The following is a 20,733-nucleotide window of genomic DNA, read 5'->3' as shown; positions in this document are numbered from 1 at the left end:
CTCTTGTATATAAACCTCTTTCTTATTCACATATGTGTGTTTATGAATTCATTTCTCTTGTCTACCCAGACTAACACATTACAGTACCTTGGGAGTGGGGTTCTAGAGAAACAAATTGTGAATATGGAGAGTGGATATTTGTTTGAGTTCTCCCTCATGGTAGTGTTTCTTCTTTGGCTAGCCATAAGTCAGATATGTCCATGCGGTTTACTGGGGTTTTTTTCTGCAAAGAACATGGGAAATTAAAGTTTTGATCACTTTGTTTGGCTTTAATCTTTGGTTATTCCTCTTTGAAATGGCAAAAATGAATTTTGCTAATGAATATTTTGAGCTCCGGGATGGAAATCACCATTTAAATTGCTCAGAAACCATGCTGCTTAGCAAAAATGGCTGACAGAAGGTCAAAATGGCTGGCAGAAAGGCTGGCTCTGGTTTGATACTCTCAAAAGGCCTAATCCCATATTTTTGCATAAACAGAATAGTTTAGATAAGGATTTACATGAGCTAAATAAGGATTGAACTTTACTGTTTTAAGAATTGACTTTAGTATCTGATTCTACTTTGTTTATACTGATTTCTTCTGCTTATTACTGTTGATATAATAATTGATAGAAATGTTTATTGGGAAGTATGAAAATAGAGAGTTTGTAATCCCACTTTTCTTAAACCACTAAAATTTTATCTTTAAATGGATTAGTACATGCCAGCAAGGAAGTCTCTTAGAAGATAAACCCCACCCAGTGCTTTGGGGTACTTAGGATATTTGCATTCCAAGAGACCTGCCTAAGGGTAAGATTGACAAATAGAAGGGGTAAGGGAACTCTTTGGATTTTAGAATTTTGAAGTAGTGGCTTGTGCCAGTAGCTGGAAAAAATCTGGAACTATGAAGAAATCTCCTCTCTAGGACTGAACATTGAAGGGAGCCTGTGGACAGACTGAAATGTTTGCTAGGTCACCACATGGATCTATTTGTTGAGGGGAAGTGGGAGAAAAGCAGCAATAGAGAAATGGGTTGAGTCTGGTCACTGACACCCCGGGATCTAGTTTACAGGAAATAGAGGAGAAGAGAACGGATTGACTGGCCTGAAGTTCATGACCTAGCATAAGGGGGCTAGGCTTGTTGAGAATTTATGACCAGCCTTTGGTCTAAAGTCAAGGCAACCAATGGGCACCCTGGTGAGGCTCAGTGAGGAAGACCACAAGGAGTTGACCAGAGCCCAACCAGATGAAGAGAAGATATTTGAGCCTGTGAATTGTTGCATATTGCTGCAGATTTTACGGACAGACTGTCCTGATTTGACTCTGCTTATGGATGCAGATTTCACAAAGTTCCCACTGGAATGAAGATTCTTCACATCAAAGAATAGAATTGTCTCCTTAGAGCACTGGGTTGATGTAAGTGGGTAGCATAGAAATAGGATACCCAAAATTGGGGGATGAAGGTATGAAGTGGTTGGTTTACAGACTTTCTTAGGTGGGGAAGATATTCATAAGATTATAGGATTAAGGTGTAGGTGTTACTTAACTGCAATTTTTAGGCATAGAATATTTTTGTTTTGTTCACTTATAGAATGCTATTTTTAAATTAGGGTGGCACATATTAAATGGTATGCATTTTAGATTTTTCCTGTTAGGGACAGATGTGATTTTCTTATTGTTTGTTTGAAAATTATAAATTGCTAAAGAGTTGTGTGACAGTGTCAAATTGTCAAGGGGTGGCCTGTGGTAGTTATATAATTGTTTGTCAATTAGAGGATTGAGAGTGTAGAAGTGAAGTCTAGCCTGTCAATCAGATTATAACCAATGAGGCCTGTGTGTGGGCATGGTCTTTTCCTGAGGATTCTGGCAACTCCTGTATATCCTCTTTGGTGGTGGAGACAATCTTTCTCTCTTGACTCACTCCCTACAAGACATCTCTGAGGAAAAGTCACATGGACCTACCCTGATATATCCAGAGCCCTGGGGACTGGAGAAGCCATGTGGAGGTATCTGTCAGCTATGAGATGCTTACAACACCACTGGATCCACAAGATCTCCTACCCACTGGCCTGTGATCTTCCTGCATTTGGCATCATTGCATGTGTTTTGTGAGTCTGAAGAGAACTTTAAAGATTGGTTTCAGCCATATGGGCTAATATCAGACTTAAGGATTTGATCTGGACTAGGCTGGGATGTTTTCTCAATACTCAATTGTTCTTGTATATAAACCTTTTTCGTATACACATTTGTCTGTTTATGAATTTGTTTCTCTAGTCTACACAGACTAAACACATGATATAAGTGGGAAATATCCAAATTTTATTTAAACTTGTATGAATTCACTTATTTACACAGTTGTATGAGAAAAATATAAGAAAAACCAGAAAAAGCCAAAATACATTTTCTTTATAACTAGTGATATATTTTAAAATATCAATATGGCAAGAGAAGATGAGTGAGTACACTTTGGCAAAGTCTGTGGGCATGGTGCTCTATTGTGAAGCATTAGATCACTGAAAATAATGAGAAAAGTCCAAAAATACTAGATAACAAATCATGTTTAACACACAGCTTTACCATAAGTGAAGACTGATGTCATTATATGTACTAGGTGGGCACAAACTTAGATGTAGAGTAATAACTATTATGCTATTATCATGTATAAAGTAGTACATGTGATGTATGATAATAAACTGTAAGATGAGCTAACCATAGTTCTCTTGGAAGCAATAATTATTAAAAAATAACTCATTATATTGAATTACCTAGAAGTAATAGAGCTAATGAATCAAATTCCACCTAGATTTATATCTTTTTCTCTGTCTAGATCTCTCCAGTATATCTCCTAAGTTCTCAATCTTCCCCACAAATTCTTATAATCCATATTTCATGCTGTGGATTTATTTATCAATATTTGATTTTTAATTATCCATAAAATTATCCATATCTAATTTTTAATAGCCATCTTTAACCAAAATTTTCATTTTCTGCTTGGTTGACATTAAAACTGATTACTCTCTTCAATTTGTGTTTTTATTTATTCATATTTTTCTTTTCCTGATAGTTTCAATATATTAGCTTTCAGTTTGGTTCTTTGTTTTAAAAAAATAATATTTATAAGATCACCTAAAAAGATATATCTAAGGTGTGTGGAGTTGTAGTGCATTATGATTTGGGCTTCTGACTCCAAGATCAATAGTACCAAAACATCAGCCACTCTGAGGGCAAGTGCTGAGGCTTTCTGCTCCCATGAAGATGTACAACCTTGGAAACTCACAGGGATATTTCTATTCAAATCCATCAGGTCACTAAGAAGCAGAATTGAATTGACTAAAAGGCAGTGTGAATGCTATACATCTAGTCAATGACTCTCATTTTATTCTTTCTATGTTATTTTTGCCACACACTATTAGAGAATGTTTCAAAGGTGTTCAGGACAGCATTCCAAGATCTACTAATACCATAGGTTTATAACAACGGCATAGAAAAAATTCAGAACTATGAAGCAGAAGATATAAATTTTAATTTTTCTTTCACGTCTTTTTCTTATGTTAACTTTATGATTTAGTTCTATCATCTGTGAAAGTGGCATCATATATAACTGATTATCCTACTTCAACTAGATGTAAAGCACTTTGAAAGTTGTGATCTGAAATGAAAATAACTGAATAAAAAGCAGCATAGCAAATAATTCATGAATTTGTCATATAAAACTAAACATAAATAAATAAATTAGTTAAATAACATGTTTTCTGTTTTTTATAAGGTATGTTATTATTACTTTTATTTGGGGGATTAGAAAACTGATGTACTTAAAGGTTAATGGTTTATACATGATCACAAAGGAATTAAGTGTTAAAGCAGGGGTTAAATCCATTGTTTACTTCTAGAAATTATGTTAATGATTATACTAGATTGCTACTGATATTTTGAATGTTAATGATATTGGGCAACAACCTACCAAACCAAGCTCACTGCCATTTATTCATTCTTAGCTCACAGTGACATTGTGGGACAGAGTAGAGTTATTTCTTTTTGTTTTTGCTGCTATAAATTTTTATAGGATTGTAGTGCCCCAAAGAACAGGTGATGGATTCATGCTGCCTATCTTTCAGTTAACAACCCAATGTGTAACCCATTACAACATCAGGCTCCCATTTGGGTGCAAAGTCAGACTAAAACATTAAAATGAAAACAAAATAAACAAACAAACAACAACAACCCCCCCCCCCCAAAGTTCAGGTTTTGTAGAAGAGAATGGCATATACTGGTTAATGCTCCACTAGAGTCCAATTTTCCTTTACCTCATCATCATGTCTAAATTTATAGATGCCTCTATTGCCATTCATACTTTTTTACCTTTAATTTTCTTCTCATATCCAACTAGGAAAAATAGAATAACTTCATTCATATTTGAAACCTGGGAAATTTATGAAGGGATTATCCAAGCAGAAAATGGAAAATTGACTCTAGCATAGGATGAGGAGATGGTCCTGAGACTGGGAGGAAATTGGCAGTTCTGAGACAGGTGTATGTGGTGAGGAGCAGGAATAGGAGCAGTTTTTCAGAGCCAAGGGACTATGACCCGTTGTGGAAGGTGGCAATATTGAAGAACCTCAGCTGCTCTGGGAGAAACCCTAGTCAGAAGAGAATAAATTCACTGCCTTCTCTCTCCATTCCAACCCTCTACATTCTCCCCGCCGCCCCAAACTATTGTATTAGGACATAATTCAGGCATCATACCATTTATAATTCAGTCATATCAAGTCTCATTTTAAAATTGCTACCACAATCATTTTCAAAACATCTTCCTTCTTGTACTCCTTGGTATCAGCTCCCCATTGCCCTTTACCTCCTCTGCTTCACCCCCAGGAACCATTATTCTAGTGATTGTCACTATAGGTTCACCCATCCTGGGTTTCACATACCAGAAAACAGAAAAATACACAACAGAGAGTCAATAACACTACCAACAATAGCAAAATATAACAGATATAATCCACAATTTGAAAAAAAAATAGAAACTATTAAAAACCAGATCAAGCTCAAAGTGTATCACAAGGGAGATTAAATGTCAAGGTTTAACCATTCAAGTTAGATTTATCATTTTACCCTACTATTATTGTCTCTAGGATACCTGGTGGTTGTGCAGTGGTCTGCAAGCCATGTGGTTGGCAGTTCGAAATCACCAACAAGAGAATGTCTGGGTTTTCTACTCCTGTAAACAATTATAGTCTCCCAAGCCCCTAGGGGGATTACTAGGAGGCAGTATTGACTTGATTGCAGCGAGTTATTGTTATAATTCTCTCTATAATACTTTCTGTCTAAGAACAAGTTTGTTCCCATCCGTCAATTATGCTCCGAGAAAAATCAGTGGAGACTTATCCCATGTGTAGATCCTGAAAAAAAAAAAAATATATATATATATATATATATATTGAGCATACACTGTCATCTATACCCTCCTGCAAACCAGAATTTCACAATTTAAGCTCTGATAATATTCCCTTCTTTGGATTTGGATTATGTCATCTACAATCCTTGTATTGGTGATCATGGTGTGTGTGTTAGTCTGGGTACTTTAGAGAAACAAATCCACAGAAACTCCTGTATAAGAGAGAGTTTTATATAAAGGTTAAGTGCACATCAAGAAAACATCCTAACCCAGTGCTGCTCAAGCCCACAAGTCCAACATTAACCCATATGTCTGACACCAATCCAAAAAGTCCTCCTCCATCTCACAAAACACATGCAATGATGCTGACTGCAGGAGGAAAGCCAAGTCAGTCAATGTGTAAGCATCTCAGCACTGTCAGGGGTCTCCACAGGGCTGCTCCAGCACAGAGGGCTGGGTTGGGGTAGGTCCATGTGGCTTCTCCTCAGGGATGTCTTGCAGGAAGTGAGCCTTGCCAGCTAAAGCAGGGAACTGGCTAAGGCAGCTGCATCCTGTTCCAACCATCATAAAGCAAGAGACTCGAGAACTAGAAAGGTGAGGCTCACTATTTATCTCTCTGCCATTGAATTACCCCACATGTGTTTATCGGCCAGGTTGGCACAATAAATTAACTACCTCAGACACTATTCTTTCTGATAGCCAGAAACCATATAATTTCTTCACCACACTTTGCTGTAGCTGTTATATTATCCATGTTTCCTTCAGGAGGGGCCTCTCATAAGAACTAGTTGTTCTTAGATTGGAGCTAGTATTGAGTATGTGTCCAAAATCCAGTCCTAAACCTGCCTCTAGTTCTTGGAGAACTAGACATTTTGGCTATTTTATTGTAGAGAATCTTATGTATCATCTACCTGTAACATAAAGTCTTTCTGATTATAGTGTCATTAATTTAGCCATGATAATGTATAAAAATCACAATTGAGAAAGGGAGATTGAACAAGTATAGGCTAACAACAAATTATAATACATGGATTATTCACTTGCACAAATTAAGTCCATACATCACAAAACACTATTTACACAAACAATAGGAGTTGTTGGCCAGGGAAAATTTACCTTGCCAACATAACATAATATTTACTTACAATGTCAGACACAGGTCTGCCATAATAATACAATATATTAATTAAGCAAGTATGGCATTGAAGTAGTAAGTAAATGGTAGTCTGCCTACTGACAGTTCAATACTCCTGATATAGTTGTCCTTTACTTCTTCATACACTATGTATTTTGAGTTTTCAGGCTTAAATCTTCATGTTATCTCATGTTTGAGAGAGAGCCCAGGGCACATTGGCCCAAGTTTATGCACACTCACTGGGGACACATACTGGGGCATTGAATCCTGGATATTCAAGAAGCACAACATACTCCAAAAACCAAACTACATGATGTGATGTGGAAACACCACTAGGTGAACTGGGCTCTATCTCCAACCCTTTACTTTTTTTCCAAAGTTTTCTTTTTCTTTAAAAAAATCATTTTATTAGGAACTCTTGCAGCTCTTTTCAAAATCCATACATCCATTCATTGTGTCAAGCACATTTTTACATATGCTGCCATCATCATTTTGAAAACATTTTCTTTCTACGTGAGCCCTTGGTCTAAGCTCATTCCCATCCCCCTTCCCCATCCTTGATAATTTATCATTTATTTTTCATGTCTTACAATGACTGACTTCTCCCTTAACCCACTTTTCTGTTGTCTGTGCCCTTAGAAGGGGGTGTGTGCAGATCATTGTGATCAGTTCCTCTTCCCCTCCTGGTATCACTACTCCCATTATTGGTCCTGAGGGGTTTATCTGTCCTGGATTCCCTGTGCTTCCAGCTCTTGTCTGTACCAGTGTACATACTCTGATCTAGTCAGATTTGTAAGGCAGAATTGGGGTCATGATAGTGAGGGTGGGGGAAGCATTAAAGAACTAGAGGAAAGTTGTATGTTTCATCAGTGCTCTACTTCACCCCAACTGGCTAGTCTCTTCCTTGTTACCCTTCTGTAAGGAGATGTCCAATTGTCAACAGATGGGCTTTGGGTCTCCACTGTGCACTCCCCCTCATTCACTTTGATATGATTTTATGTTCTGGGTCTTTGATGCCTGGTAACTGATCCCATTGACATCTCATGATCACACAGGCTGGTGTGCTTCTTCCATGTGGGATTTGTTGCTTCTCAGCTAGATGGCTGCTTGTTTATCTTCAGACCTTTAAGACCCCAGATGCTATATCTTTTGATAGCATGCACCATCAGCTTTCTTCACCATATTTGATTATGTACCCATTTTGTCTTCAGTGATCTTATAGGGAAAGTGAGTATCACAAAATGCTGGATTATTAGAGCAAAATGTTCTTGCATTGAGGGAATACTTTAATAGAGGCCCAATGTTTGTCTGCTACCTTAATACGTAACAGATAAATATATGTACATAGATTGAAAGAATTAGGAGGCAAAGAACATTTATAGAGTTCTAAATACAGGCATGTATGTATGTAAATATCTTTCCAAAGTTTTCTATTGGCCAAACAAGCTGGAAGTCAGCTGTCTAAAGAGCACAGAAAAGCCAGTCTCCATGCATCTTTCCTTCGCTCACCCTCACCCTTACCCTCACCCTCATCCTCACCCTCGCCCTCACCCTCACATGGATTTGTAGAACAGAACAGGGTTAATAAAAATATTAGTCTAAGCCCAAACTGGCCAGTGATGATACATTTCCTTCCTTTCCTCTATGTTTCATTCTCCTTGAAAATCCATTTCAAATACGTTGGTTTTACCAAGACAATACATTTAATGGTTTTAGGTCCTCAAGATTTTTTAACAACACAGCATTTTTTATCTTTTATTGGTAAAAGAAACTGGGCTGTGAACTGTGAAGAATCTGGTGATTTTTTTTTTGATTCCTTATAGTTTCAGGAATGGTCTGTGGCATATAGGAAATGGTCACTAAAAATGTTTAATTGATGACCAAGCAGTCCCATTAAGAGTTGGTCATTCACAGGTAAGGAGTTGGATGAGAAGTCTCACTCTTGGAACAAGCATAGAGTAATTTTTTTTTTAATTCTATAGCTTCCAGTCACTGTGCCTAGCAGAATCTTTCTTCTCTCTTTGTTTGCCTCTATATTTTGTTTGTTTGCTTGGAACCAGCACGTGTGTCACAAAAGAATTTGTCAATTTCAATTTTACTTTTCCTCCTTTTTAAACCACTAATACCAGTGTTTATGTCTAATGCATAAGGAACCTAGAGGATTTTTTAAGTTTGCAACCCTTCTCTTTCTTTTAAATTTTCATTTTGTTCATTTGTATTATTATTATTACCCCCTTTCATTTGTGGAATATAACACATACAAAGAAAAACTTACCAAATATGTTGCACAGTCTATCCTATTTAAATAATGACGGTTTCCCAATAATTACACTCCCCACCCCACCCCAGTTTATTGATCTTTTTCTATTTTTTTCCCTTTTCCACCCACCCACGTCTTACCTCTGTCCCTTTTCTCTTCTCCTCCTCTGGCCCTGGCCTCGTCTTAATCTTCCAGTCTTTTCTTGTGAGACCATTTTGTTTCCCTTTGTAATACTGATATCACAAAATATCGATCTTTATAAGATTGACTAGCTTTGCTGAGCATAATGTCCTCCAATTTTGTCCCTATCATGAGGTGTTTGGCAGTCTCATCATTGTTTTAATTTAAAAAATATTCAGTTGCTCTATGTACCAGAATTTGTTTATCCATTCTTCCACAGATGAGGGTTTGATTGCATGTGTATATGAGCACATATATATGAGCAAATTTATGCTCTAACAGTAATTGCTGTGATAAACATAGATGTGTATATATCTGTTCATGTTTTGTTCTTTATTTCTTTAGGCTACATATGAAGCAGAAGGATTGCAGGATCATAAGATATTTGTATTTGTATTTTGTTTAAGGAAGTACCATACAATTTTCCATAGAGGATGTACCTATCTGCAATCAAACCAACAATGTACAATCTTTCCAATCTTTCTATTTTGTTTGGCTCTATTTATGGCCATTGATGAATTCCGAAATTCATCTGTCACTTTCTATTATTAAACCATCTTATAAAATATAGTCCAATTCAACTCTGTCTTTAAAATGCATTAACCCAGAGAAAGGTATAAAATATTCCTATATACATTTATTTGTATATTTATATTTAATAAATGTGCACACACAAGGGTTTCAAAAAGTTCATGGAACAATGGAATTCAAAGCTAATAAGATTTCCCACAAACTTTTTGAAGCTTTCTTGTCAGTACCATTGTATATGGGTACAGATCCAATTATGAAGTTGCTTTCATTGTGTTAGAACACATCATGGGTGATTGCTAGAACCTACTTGCCAAACTATTCTGACTCCTGGCCCAGGTAAGTTGACGCAAAACCACCTAGCCTCGAGGGGCTCCAATGCCTTGTGATAAGAAGACATCCTCTTCTGTTTTACTCTCCCACTTTCTTTATTGTCTTTTCTTCCTGAGAGGCAAAGTGGGAAACAATGGAGAAGAATATATGAGGGAATTTCAAAAGTTCATGAAAAAATGGAAATAAAAGATAATAGCTTTTTCCACAAAATTTTTGAAACTTTTTCAGAGACAATATTTTCTTTGCAATATCTTCTGGTAACTACCCTTCTTTTTTTTTCATTTGGTTGTTACAAAATACTACTCTAACGGTTGCTGACTGATATTTGGTTCTACGTCGATGGCCAATATCCAAATGACAGCTTTTACTGGGTGGATTGTAGTTTCTTCCAAAAAACCTGAAACTGCCTCTCCTTCGGTGGCTTCTGAAACAGAAGATCTGGGTTTAAATCATGCCTTTTCTGTGTACTTCCCTCTTTATTCCTTGCTGTTCAGTCCATAGGCTTTTGTTTGTGGAATCTTCTTGTGTGGTGGTCATACCTCTGTACTATTTAATAGCAGTGTTATTTGCATTTATCAACTCTTGATTTGATCCTCAGGAATCTTAATTATTTTTACCCAATAGCATGTTTGGAATGCAGGCTAATCTCTTCCATTCTCCAGCTTCTGAGTACTTATTCTCTCAACTATAGTATCATGGGCAATTGGACAGAATTTGTTCGTTTTGATGCTATGCAGTTTATAAACAATAGAGAACAGCTATGATCTGTATTTTTGGTGGGAGAGGAGATGGCCTAGCTTCCAATTTTGTAGATCAGGTGTGTTGGAGTTATAGTCTAAATCAGTTGTGTGAATTGGAACAGACTGGATGGTGCTTAACAACAATAACAACAAAACACCATTCTGTTCAAATAGGTGCTGCTTACCAGAACATCTTTATAATATACTTATATATTTTGATAAATCTATAATTTGACATCATAGAGTGTGTTCCATTCAATGATGTGTGTATAAACACATCTTTTATATTTGAGGATTGTCTTGCCAAATAATGATTAGTGTGAGTCAATGTTCAAACTGGATTCTATTTATTTTAATCATAATTAATACAGATAAAAGAAGAAAATAACTGTTAAGTAGTTCTATCACAAATTACTTCATAGTATGACTCCAAAGTGACAGAGCAGTCAAAAACCAACAATGAGATTTACTTGTGATTGTACTTCTAAAACTGAAGCATAAACCCTGCAACAGCCAGGAGGGGAAAGAGGCTGTGCAGGTCTTAAAATATTGTTTCTAACTCACACATAATCTTTCATTCACATTTGGGTCGTGTGAAAGCCAGCTCTTCCTCAACCAATTAAAAGCAACATGTACGTCAGCCCACTGGAGAGCTGAGCCCAATGCTCTGCACCACTTTGAAAAAGGCTTTTTGAACTAAAGCTAGGACTATAACTAAATGCAGTGTGATGAAATATTGGTTGCTTGGTTCTTTCTGAAATCTGTCCCTATCATCAATGCCATGACACCCAACTTCCTTTTTGGAGGGCTTTGCCTTTCCCCACTTATAAATCCCACCAAGGATATGTGAAAAGACCACCCAGTACTGAATTTGATATAGAAGCATTACTGGAAAATAAATTGAATGCCTGATGTACACATGGGTAGGTGCTAATATGCCCTGGAGAGGTAAGTCACTGATGTTTGAAGAGCAGGGGAGTTAAGAAAAAAAAAAAAACATTGAATAATGAGTGGCACTAGTTCAAAGGAGTGAAAATATTTAGACATTAAACATTTCTTTTCCTTTTGTAAAAAATCTTTTTATTGGGGGTTCATACAGCTCTTATCACAATCCATCCATCCATTGTGTCAAGCACATCTGTACATATGTTACCATCATCATCTTCAAAGGATTTTCTTTCTACTTGAGTCCCTTGGTCTTAGCTCCTCATTTTCCCCCCTCCCTCCCCCTCCCTGCCCCCGCTCATGAACCCTTGATAATTTATAAATTATTTTTTTTCATGTCTTGCACTGTCCAATGTCTCCCTTTACCCCCTTTTCTGTTATCCATCCCCTCCTGGAAGAAGGTTATAGGTAGGTCACTGTGATTGGTTTTCCCTTTCTCCCTCCACCTTCCCCTTACCCTCCTGGTATGGCTACTCTCATTATTGGTCCCGAGGAGTTTATCTGTCCGATATTCCCTGTGTTTCCTGCTCTTATCGGTACCCATGTACATGCTCTGGTCTAGTCAGATTTGTAAGGTAGAATTAGGGGCATGATAGTAGGGGGACAGGGGGTCGGGGAGGGGGCGAGGAAGGAAGCATTAAAGAACCAGAGGAACGCTGTATATTTTATTGGTGCTATGCTGTACCCTGACTGGCTCGTCTTATCCCCACTACCCTTCTGTAAGGGGATGTCCAATTGCTTACAGATTGGCTTTGGGCCTCCACTCTGCACTCCTCATTCACATTATGCTTTTTTGCTCTGGGTCTTTGATGCCTGATTTTTGATCCCGCATGATCACACAGACTGGTGTGCTTATTCTATATGGGCTTTGTTGCTTCTCATCTAGATGGTCGCTTGTTTATCTTCAAGCCTTTAAGACCCCAGATGCTATATCTTTTGATAACCAGGCACCATTAGCTTTCTTCAACATATTTGCTTATGCACCCACTTTGTCTTCAGTGATCGTGTCGGGAAGGTGAGCATCTCAGAGTACCGATTATTAGAACAAACTGTTTGTGTATTGAGGGAGTACTTGAGTAGAGACCCAATGTCCATCAGCTTCCTTAATACTAAACCTATAAATATATGTACATATATCTATTTCCCATATATATACATAGATGTATATACATATATTGATATATGTACATAAATCTATTTCATTATATATACATATAATTACATAAAATTTATTTTCTAATTGAAACTTTAGTTTGATTATGGAAAGCATATTTGAATTTCAAGATGAGATTAATTTAGACATATAAGAATTGAATATTTTTATTTTCCAAAGTTTTTTTTAATTCTCTGTGGTTAATTTGTTTGAGATATCCTAGCTAACTCAAACAAGAACTGCTATTTTAAGATGCATAAAACTTAGATAAATTTGGGCAATCCCCCAGATATTAAAAGAGAATCCCAGGGCTTTGTGAGGTTATTGTACCTCTTTTCTATTGGTTTTAAGTAAAATAAAATTATATGTATGTATACATATCCAATTCCTTTAATACTATTTAGTATATATGCATGCTTTTTATGTATATGTATATATATATATATATATATACACACACATACATACAAGATAGTATTAAAGGAATTGAACATTTTCAATGACCTTTTTTAATTCTGTATTATATATTTATATATGTGCATGTTTAATGAAAATTTTTACAAATATTTAAAATCTTAAATAGAACTTTTGAGAAACATCAGTATACAGTTAGTAAAACTTTATGCTAGAATGTGCTTGAACTTGATTCCAAAATGTGCTAGTCATAGGCACAACAATTGGACTACTGCGGGCTTCCTTCGCAGGAGCAGAGTCTGCCCTGGAGGATTTACTACAAGACAAAGAATTTGGGATGTAGAATTCAAACAACAGAGCAAAAAAGAAAAAGTACCTGCAAACAACAATCGGTAATCCCACAATATCCTCCTCTGTGGCAAATGTTCCCTCGATGTTTTTTTTCTTGTGTTTTTTTTTAAATTTTAAGAGAACATTTATTAATTCTTTTTTAAAAAATCATTATTGGGGGCTCATACAACTCTTATCACAATCTAGCCATACATCCATTGTGTCAAGCACATTTATACGGTTGTTGTCATTATCATTCTCAAAACATTTTCTTTCTACTTGAGTCCTTGGTATTGCTCCTCATCACCCCACCCCCACCTCCCTCCTTCACAAACCCTTGATAATTTATAAATTATTTTTATTTTGTCATATCTTACACTGTCTAATGTTTCCCTTCACCCACTTTTCTGTTGTCTGTCCCCTAGGAGGGGAGGTTATATGTAGATCATTGTGATTGGTTCCCTCTTTCTCCCCCACTCTATCCATACTCTCCTGGTATCTCTACATCTGTCCTGGATTCCCTGTATTTACACCCAGATCTGGCCCCACCACACTGAGGCAAAACACAGAATAGCAAGGGGAACAGAACAATGAAGTCCCAAGGAATACCAAAAATAGACTCTGGGGCCAGAGCATGGCATCCCATCAGATTCAACTGTAAACATTTCTAAAGGTCAACAAACAGACCTTGAACTATTTACAGGCATTTCTTTTTTTTCAGTCGTTGGTTATTTTGTTGTAGTTGTTTTGTTTTCTTTTGTTGCTTTGTTTTGCTGTGTCTTTTTTTATGCATATTATTGTCTCTGCAGGTCTATCTAGATAAGATAGGCAGGATAACCAATCTGGTGGAGAAAACAACTGGACCAACTGTTCCAGGGGTACATGGGAGAGGGGGAGATGGAGGAAGGGGAGTGGCTGTTAATAAACCCAGGGACAAGGAAACAACAAGTGATGCAAAATTGATGGCGAGGAGGGTATAGGAGGCCTGGTAGGGCTTAATCAAGGGCAATGTAACCTAGAGGAATTAATTACTGATACCCAAATTAAAGCTGAACATGATCATGGGACAAGAGGAAAGTAAAGTGAAATAGAGGAAAGAACTAGGAGGCAAAGGGCATTTATAGAGGTCTAAATACAGGCATGTACATATGCAAATAAATTTATATATGATGACCGGGAAATAGATCTATGTGCATAAATTTATAGGCTTAGTATTAAGGTAGTAGATGGATATTGGGCCTCTACTCAAGTACTCTCTCAATTCAAGAACACTTTGCTCTACTAAATTGGCATTCCATGATGCTCACCTTCCCGATATGATCGCTGAAGACAAAGTGGGTGCATAAGCAAATGTGGGTGCATAATTTGATGGTGCCTGGCTATCCAAAGCTATAACATCTGTGGTCTTAAGGGCTTGAAGATAAGCAAGGATCCATCCAGCTGGGAAGCAACAAAGCCCACATGGAAGAAGCACACCAACCTGTGTGATCATGAGGTGTCAAAGGGATCAGGTATCAGGCATCACCAGAACCAAAAATCATGTCATTGTGAATGAGGGGGAGTGTGGAGTGGAGACCCAAAGCCCATCTGTTGGCAACTGGACATCCCCTTATAGAAGGGTTGTGGGGAGGAGACAAGCCATTCAGGGTGCAGTATAGCACCAATGAAACATACAACATTCCTCTAGTTCTTTAATGCCTCCTCCCTCCAACTATCTTGATCCCAATTCTACCTTACCAATCCCTCATTCCTATTGTGGCAGAAGGCGGGTTATCCACCAAATTTAAAAGCAAAATAGTTGCCCGAGCCTTCAGTTTTTGGTGTTGTCCCTAGAAGGCAAATACCCAGACAGCCAAAAGTTACATGTTCCAGTCCATTCTTTTTTTCCCTGTGTGGTCATGTGGTTATGATTTCTTTTTATAATGACATATTAGGAAGGATGTGTGTCAATTCTGACCAAGTTGTGCCTTCTTCTCATCTCTTTTCTTTATTATATAATTGAGTTTAGAGCATTTTATTACCCATAATTGTAGTGTAGTCACATACAGGAGGAATCTTGGTCTTTAAGTTACCACATGAAAGGCAGCTACATAGGTAGGACCAGAAATGGACTGCTAAGTGAAAGAAAGTGAAATATCTATTGGGCTAAACCAATGAACATTCATGGTTTATTTGTTACAGTAGCTAACATTGCCCTAGCTTATGCAGTAATTACACTTCGTAAGAAATGAGAGAGAGAAAACAACAGTAAAAAGAGTGAAGGGGTTTTTGTTTTTTTTCTTAATATTTCTAAGAGATTGAAGTTCCAATTAACTCTTAATTTTCAAGAAGAAATCAGTGAAGAAGAAAATTATAGTGTATTAGTCTGGGTTGAATAGAGGAACAAATTCATAGACTCTCATATGTGCATAAGAAAGAATTTTATATATAAGAGCAAGTGAATATAGAGAAAACATCCTAGCCAAGTCCAGATCAAGCCCATAAGTCTGATATTAGCCCATATGTCTGATATCAATCTAGACAATCCTCTTCAGACTCATGAAACACTTGTAGTGAGGCCAAACGTGGAAGATCACAGACCAGTGGGTGGGAAGTTTTGTGGATCCAGTGGTGTTGTAAGCATCTCAGAGCTGGCAGAGATTTCCACGTGGCTTCTCCAGCTCAGGGCACCAGTGTAGTTCCATGTGTCTTGTCATCTTCAATGTCTCCCAGAGAGTCAGCCTTGTCAGTAGTGAGTCTCCCAGGGAGTGAGCAGAGAGAGAAAGAGGTCTCCTGCCTCCAAGGAGGAATACCAGAGTTCCCAGAATCCTTAGGAGAAGGTCATGCCCACTCAGAGGCTTCCTTGCCTATGACCCAATTGACAAGCTAGACTCCACCCCTTAACTCTTACTCCTCTCAAATTGACAAGTGATTATATAACTACCACCTACAGCTACCTTCATAGTAATCCCTCAGCTGTTAAAAAGGATTAAGTGATTATACAAGTTAATTGCAAGAAAGGAAGAGAAATGGATGGGAGATAAATCATGTACGTAGTTGTTTATATGGAGTATTGTAAGAGGAATTTCAGGAGCTCTGACTGTTCTGAAGAGTTCTCAGGATAAAACAGCAAGGTGAATGAAAAGCTAAACAATCTTTTCAATGATTAATGAAGGTGTTTGTTTTTTTATCTATTACCACTCCATTTTGATAGCAGATGGGCCATATCATATACAAATTCATTAAGGGAAGGCTTTGAGGAACGGGAGGTTGAGGTTGGGGATTTTTTTTCTATAGGGGAATAATAGTAGTAGTATATAGGGGAATAATATAGTATATAGTAGTCTATAGGGGAATAATCTCTTTAGACTCTTAGCTCCTCATATTTCATAAGGAATGAAAATTTTAAATAGTACTAGATTTGATGAGTCTGTAAAAATGTAAACTTTTCATATATCAGTAGAATTGATTGAGATAAATTGGGCCCTTAAACCTGAGTCATGTAATAGTTTTTAAGACATTAAGGGGGAAAAATTACATTGTGTTTTACTTCAACAGATTTTCAATAATAATTTTTTTATTCCTTAGTATACTAATATATCAGATATAATTACTATTCCATCCCCTACTTTAGGCATTGAAGATATAATAATGAATAAATAGGAAAAAATCTCTATTCCAGTCACAGGTAAATTCTAAAGGAGTAAATAGAGAAAGAAAAAGTTTGTACATTCCCAAATATATAAGAAAACGATTAACAAAATTGTCCAAAGATAGGTAAGAGCCTTCCCTTTTTAAAATAAATTTATAGGATATCTTGATATATGTCAAAGATTGAGGAAGACAACTGTTCCATTTAAAAATGCAAACTCTTGTAGATTACAGTAATGTTGGGCAGGTTGTTTGTTTACATGTCTTCTGTGACTATTTAATATAGAGAGGGAATTGGAGCTAGCACATTTTTTCTCTCTCTCTTTTTAAATAGGCTCTGAATTTCTTGCTTGAAGAAATGCTTATCTAGCCATAGCAAATTATTTAGTTATCATATATACTTTTGAAATTTAAATGTGGAAAAATTTTAACCTATAAGAATAAAGAACCAAAAGGATTTCATGCATCATTAGCTTTACTTTTAGAGTGTGAAGACAATAGGTTAAAACTTAATGCCCATGTCATTAATGTCCATTCAAGGTCTAGTGCTTAATGAATAATAGCATGTTGTCCTCAAGTGATAATTAACTGATTAGTTTGAAAGACATTTTTTAACTCTTGTTGGATTGAGACTAGAATTGTGGGAGCCCAGAAACCATCCACACTTGTCCATGAATCATATACAAATCTGGTTCATCTGATCTCATTATCATTTTATGACAAAGAACATTATCAATCAGCCCTCTGGGGTGTTAGGCAATTCTATTGATAGCATCATTAATCTATCTAAGGGTTTGTAATCTAGCATACTGTTGACAAAAAGTGGTTATGTAAATATAACCCAGCTACAAACTGTAATCCATTAATTATTGATTTGTAGAGATTGAACTCTTAAATGACTGAGTTCTGTTTACATTTACCAGGGAGGATGGTGCTAGGGGAAAATATCTAGGAACATTCATTTACAAGGGTAGAATGTGGTCTATCAGATTAATATATGGGATAGAAAAGTAAAATAGGGAATTACATTGGTAAATATATAGTGGATTGGGGCCACCTTTTATTGGATACCTGTATCCTAGACCAGGGAATCTAAACAAGGTCCAAAGACCTCCAAATTCAAAGTCTTGGGGTGGCCATCATTCTTTTCTTTTCTTTTATTTATTTATTTTTAATCATTTTACTGGGGGCTCTTACAATTCTTATTACAAACCATAAATCAGCTGTATCTGACATGTTTGTACATATTTCCCATCGCCCTTTTCAAGACATTTACTTTCCATTGAGCCCTTGGGATCAGCTCCTCTTTTTTCCTTCCCCACTCCCAACCCTCATGGCCCCTTAATAAACTGTAGATTGTTAATTATTTTCAAATATCACTCTGACTGCTGTCTCCCTTCCCCTGTGGTTTCTGTTGTTCTTCCTCCTGGCTGGGGGAGTGTGTGATTATGCACCATTCATTGCAATTGGTGACCCCCTCCATCCCCACTTTTACCCCATTCCCCCTACCCTTTTGGTATCTTATTCCAATTCCTGTTCCTGGGTTCCATGTGTTGTGAGTTTTATCTCTTGCCTATACCTACGTACATGCCCCCCATCTAGTCTAGATTGGGAGGCAGCATTGAGGTCATGATAGCGGGGTGGGGGTGGGGGTGGTGAGGAGGCCTCCAGGGAACAGAGGTATATTGTGTGACCCATTCGTGCTCTACTGCATCCTGATTGACTCACCCTTTCCCTGCAACCCCTTTGTGGGGGGATGTTCCATTGTCCATAAATGGTTTTTGGGTCTCCGCTCCAACCCGCTTCCATTCTCACCAATAAAGTCAACAGAACAACCCCTCCAATAGCAAAAGAAAAGAAATAAAAATCAGGGCAGAGTTAAACCAACGGGAAGACATGAGAACGATGCAAAAGATAAATGCAGCAAAAAACTGGTTCTATGAAAGGATCAACAGAATTGACCGGCTGCTGGCAAATTTAACCAAGGAAAGGAAGAAGCAAACATCAACAGCCAGGAAGAGGGATGAAACAGGGGTAATTACAACAAATCACAATGAGATTTAAAGGATAATCACAAAGTACTATGAAGGTCTTTATTTTAATGAATTCAGAAATGTGGAAGACATGGATAAAGACTTGGAAAAACAGACCCTCCCTAGATTGCCTCTGACAGAGGTCAAGAAACTCGACAAAGCCATAGTGAAAGAAGAAATAGAGAGGGTCATCAAGAACCTACCAACAAAAAAGCCCCTGGCCAGATGGCTTCATAGCAGAATTCTACCAAGCATTCAAGGAAGAGTTGACCCTGATCCTCCAAAAAGTATTCCATAGCATAGAAAAGGAGGGCAAACTCCCAAACTCATTCTACGAAGCCAGCATAACTTTGATACCTGAACAGGGCAAAGACCCCACAGGTATAGAGAACTACAGGCCGATATCTCTAATGAACATAGATGCAAACATCCTTAACAAAATATTGGCCAATAGAATACAAAGGAATATAAAACATTTCATCCGCCTCGACCAGGTAGGATTCATCCCAGAGATTCAGGAATGGTTTAACATCAGAAAAATCCATCAATATTATACACCACATTGATAAGAAAAAGGATAAGAATCACATGATAATATCCATAGATGCAGAAAAAGCATTTGACAACATCCAACACCCATTCCCAATTAAGACACTCATGCAGATAGGAATGGAAGGTAAATTCCTCAAGTTGATGCAAGCTATCTATGAAAAACCACCAGCCAACATCATAATTAATGGATAAAATATAAAAACAATCCCACTGAAAAAAGGTAAAAGACAAGGATTCCCTTTGTCCCCACTTCTATTCAATATCATACTGGAGGTTCTAGCTAACAACATAAGACAGTTGAAGGTCATTAAAAGTATCCAAAATGGAAAGGAAAAAAAGTATCCAAAATGGGAGAGTAAGAGGTGAAACTATTGCTACTTGCAGACGACACGATCTTGTACATTGAAAACCCCAAAAGCTCCATAATGGGAGTACTTACAGTGATAGAGGAATATGGAAGAGTGGCAGGATACAAGATCAACAAACAGAAGTTGACGGGTTTTCTATACACATTGAACAGACCATGGAAGAGGAGATCAAGAAGGCAGTACCCTTCAGAGTAGCCAAGAAAAAACTGAAATACCTAGGAATATATTTAACAACAACAACAACAACAACAAAAATAAAGATCTATACAAGGAAAACTACAAGACCGACCTCCACATATGGAAGAACATCCCATACTTGTGGATTGGAAGGCTCAACATAATAAAGATGTCAATGTTTCCCAAAGCACTTTATAAGTTTAATGCTATTACGATTTAAACACAAACAACTTTCTTCAAAGAATTGGAAAAAAAACTGACCAACAATTTCATATGGAGAGCGAAGAACCCCAGAATTAACAGAGAACTCTTCAAGGAGAAGAACAAAGTCGGAGGACTCGCTTTATCTGATTTTAATACTTACTACACAGCTAGAGTGGTCAAAACAGCATAGTACTAGTACAAAGACAGATACTCAGACCAGTGGAAAAGAAAAAAGCCCAGAAATAAAACCATCAGCATATAGACAACTGACCTTCGATAAGGGTCCCTAAAACAAGGAAGAAGTGGATGCCCTTTTAAACAAGTGGTGCTGGAAACAATGGATATCCACATGTATAATAATGAAATAAGATGTTTTC

The sequence above is a fragment of the Echinops telfairi genome, unplaced genomic scaffold (genome assembly GCF_000313985.2).
Source record: "Echinops telfairi isolate 266 unplaced genomic scaffold, ASM31398v2 ScPeMD7_16;HRSCAF=60, whole genome shotgun sequence".
Taxonomy (NCBI): domain Eukaryota; kingdom Metazoa; phylum Chordata; class Mammalia; order Afrosoricida; family Tenrecidae; genus Echinops; species Echinops telfairi.
The sequence above is the reverse complement of the archived record's forward strand: the minus strand, read 5'-3'. Positions refer to the sequence as shown.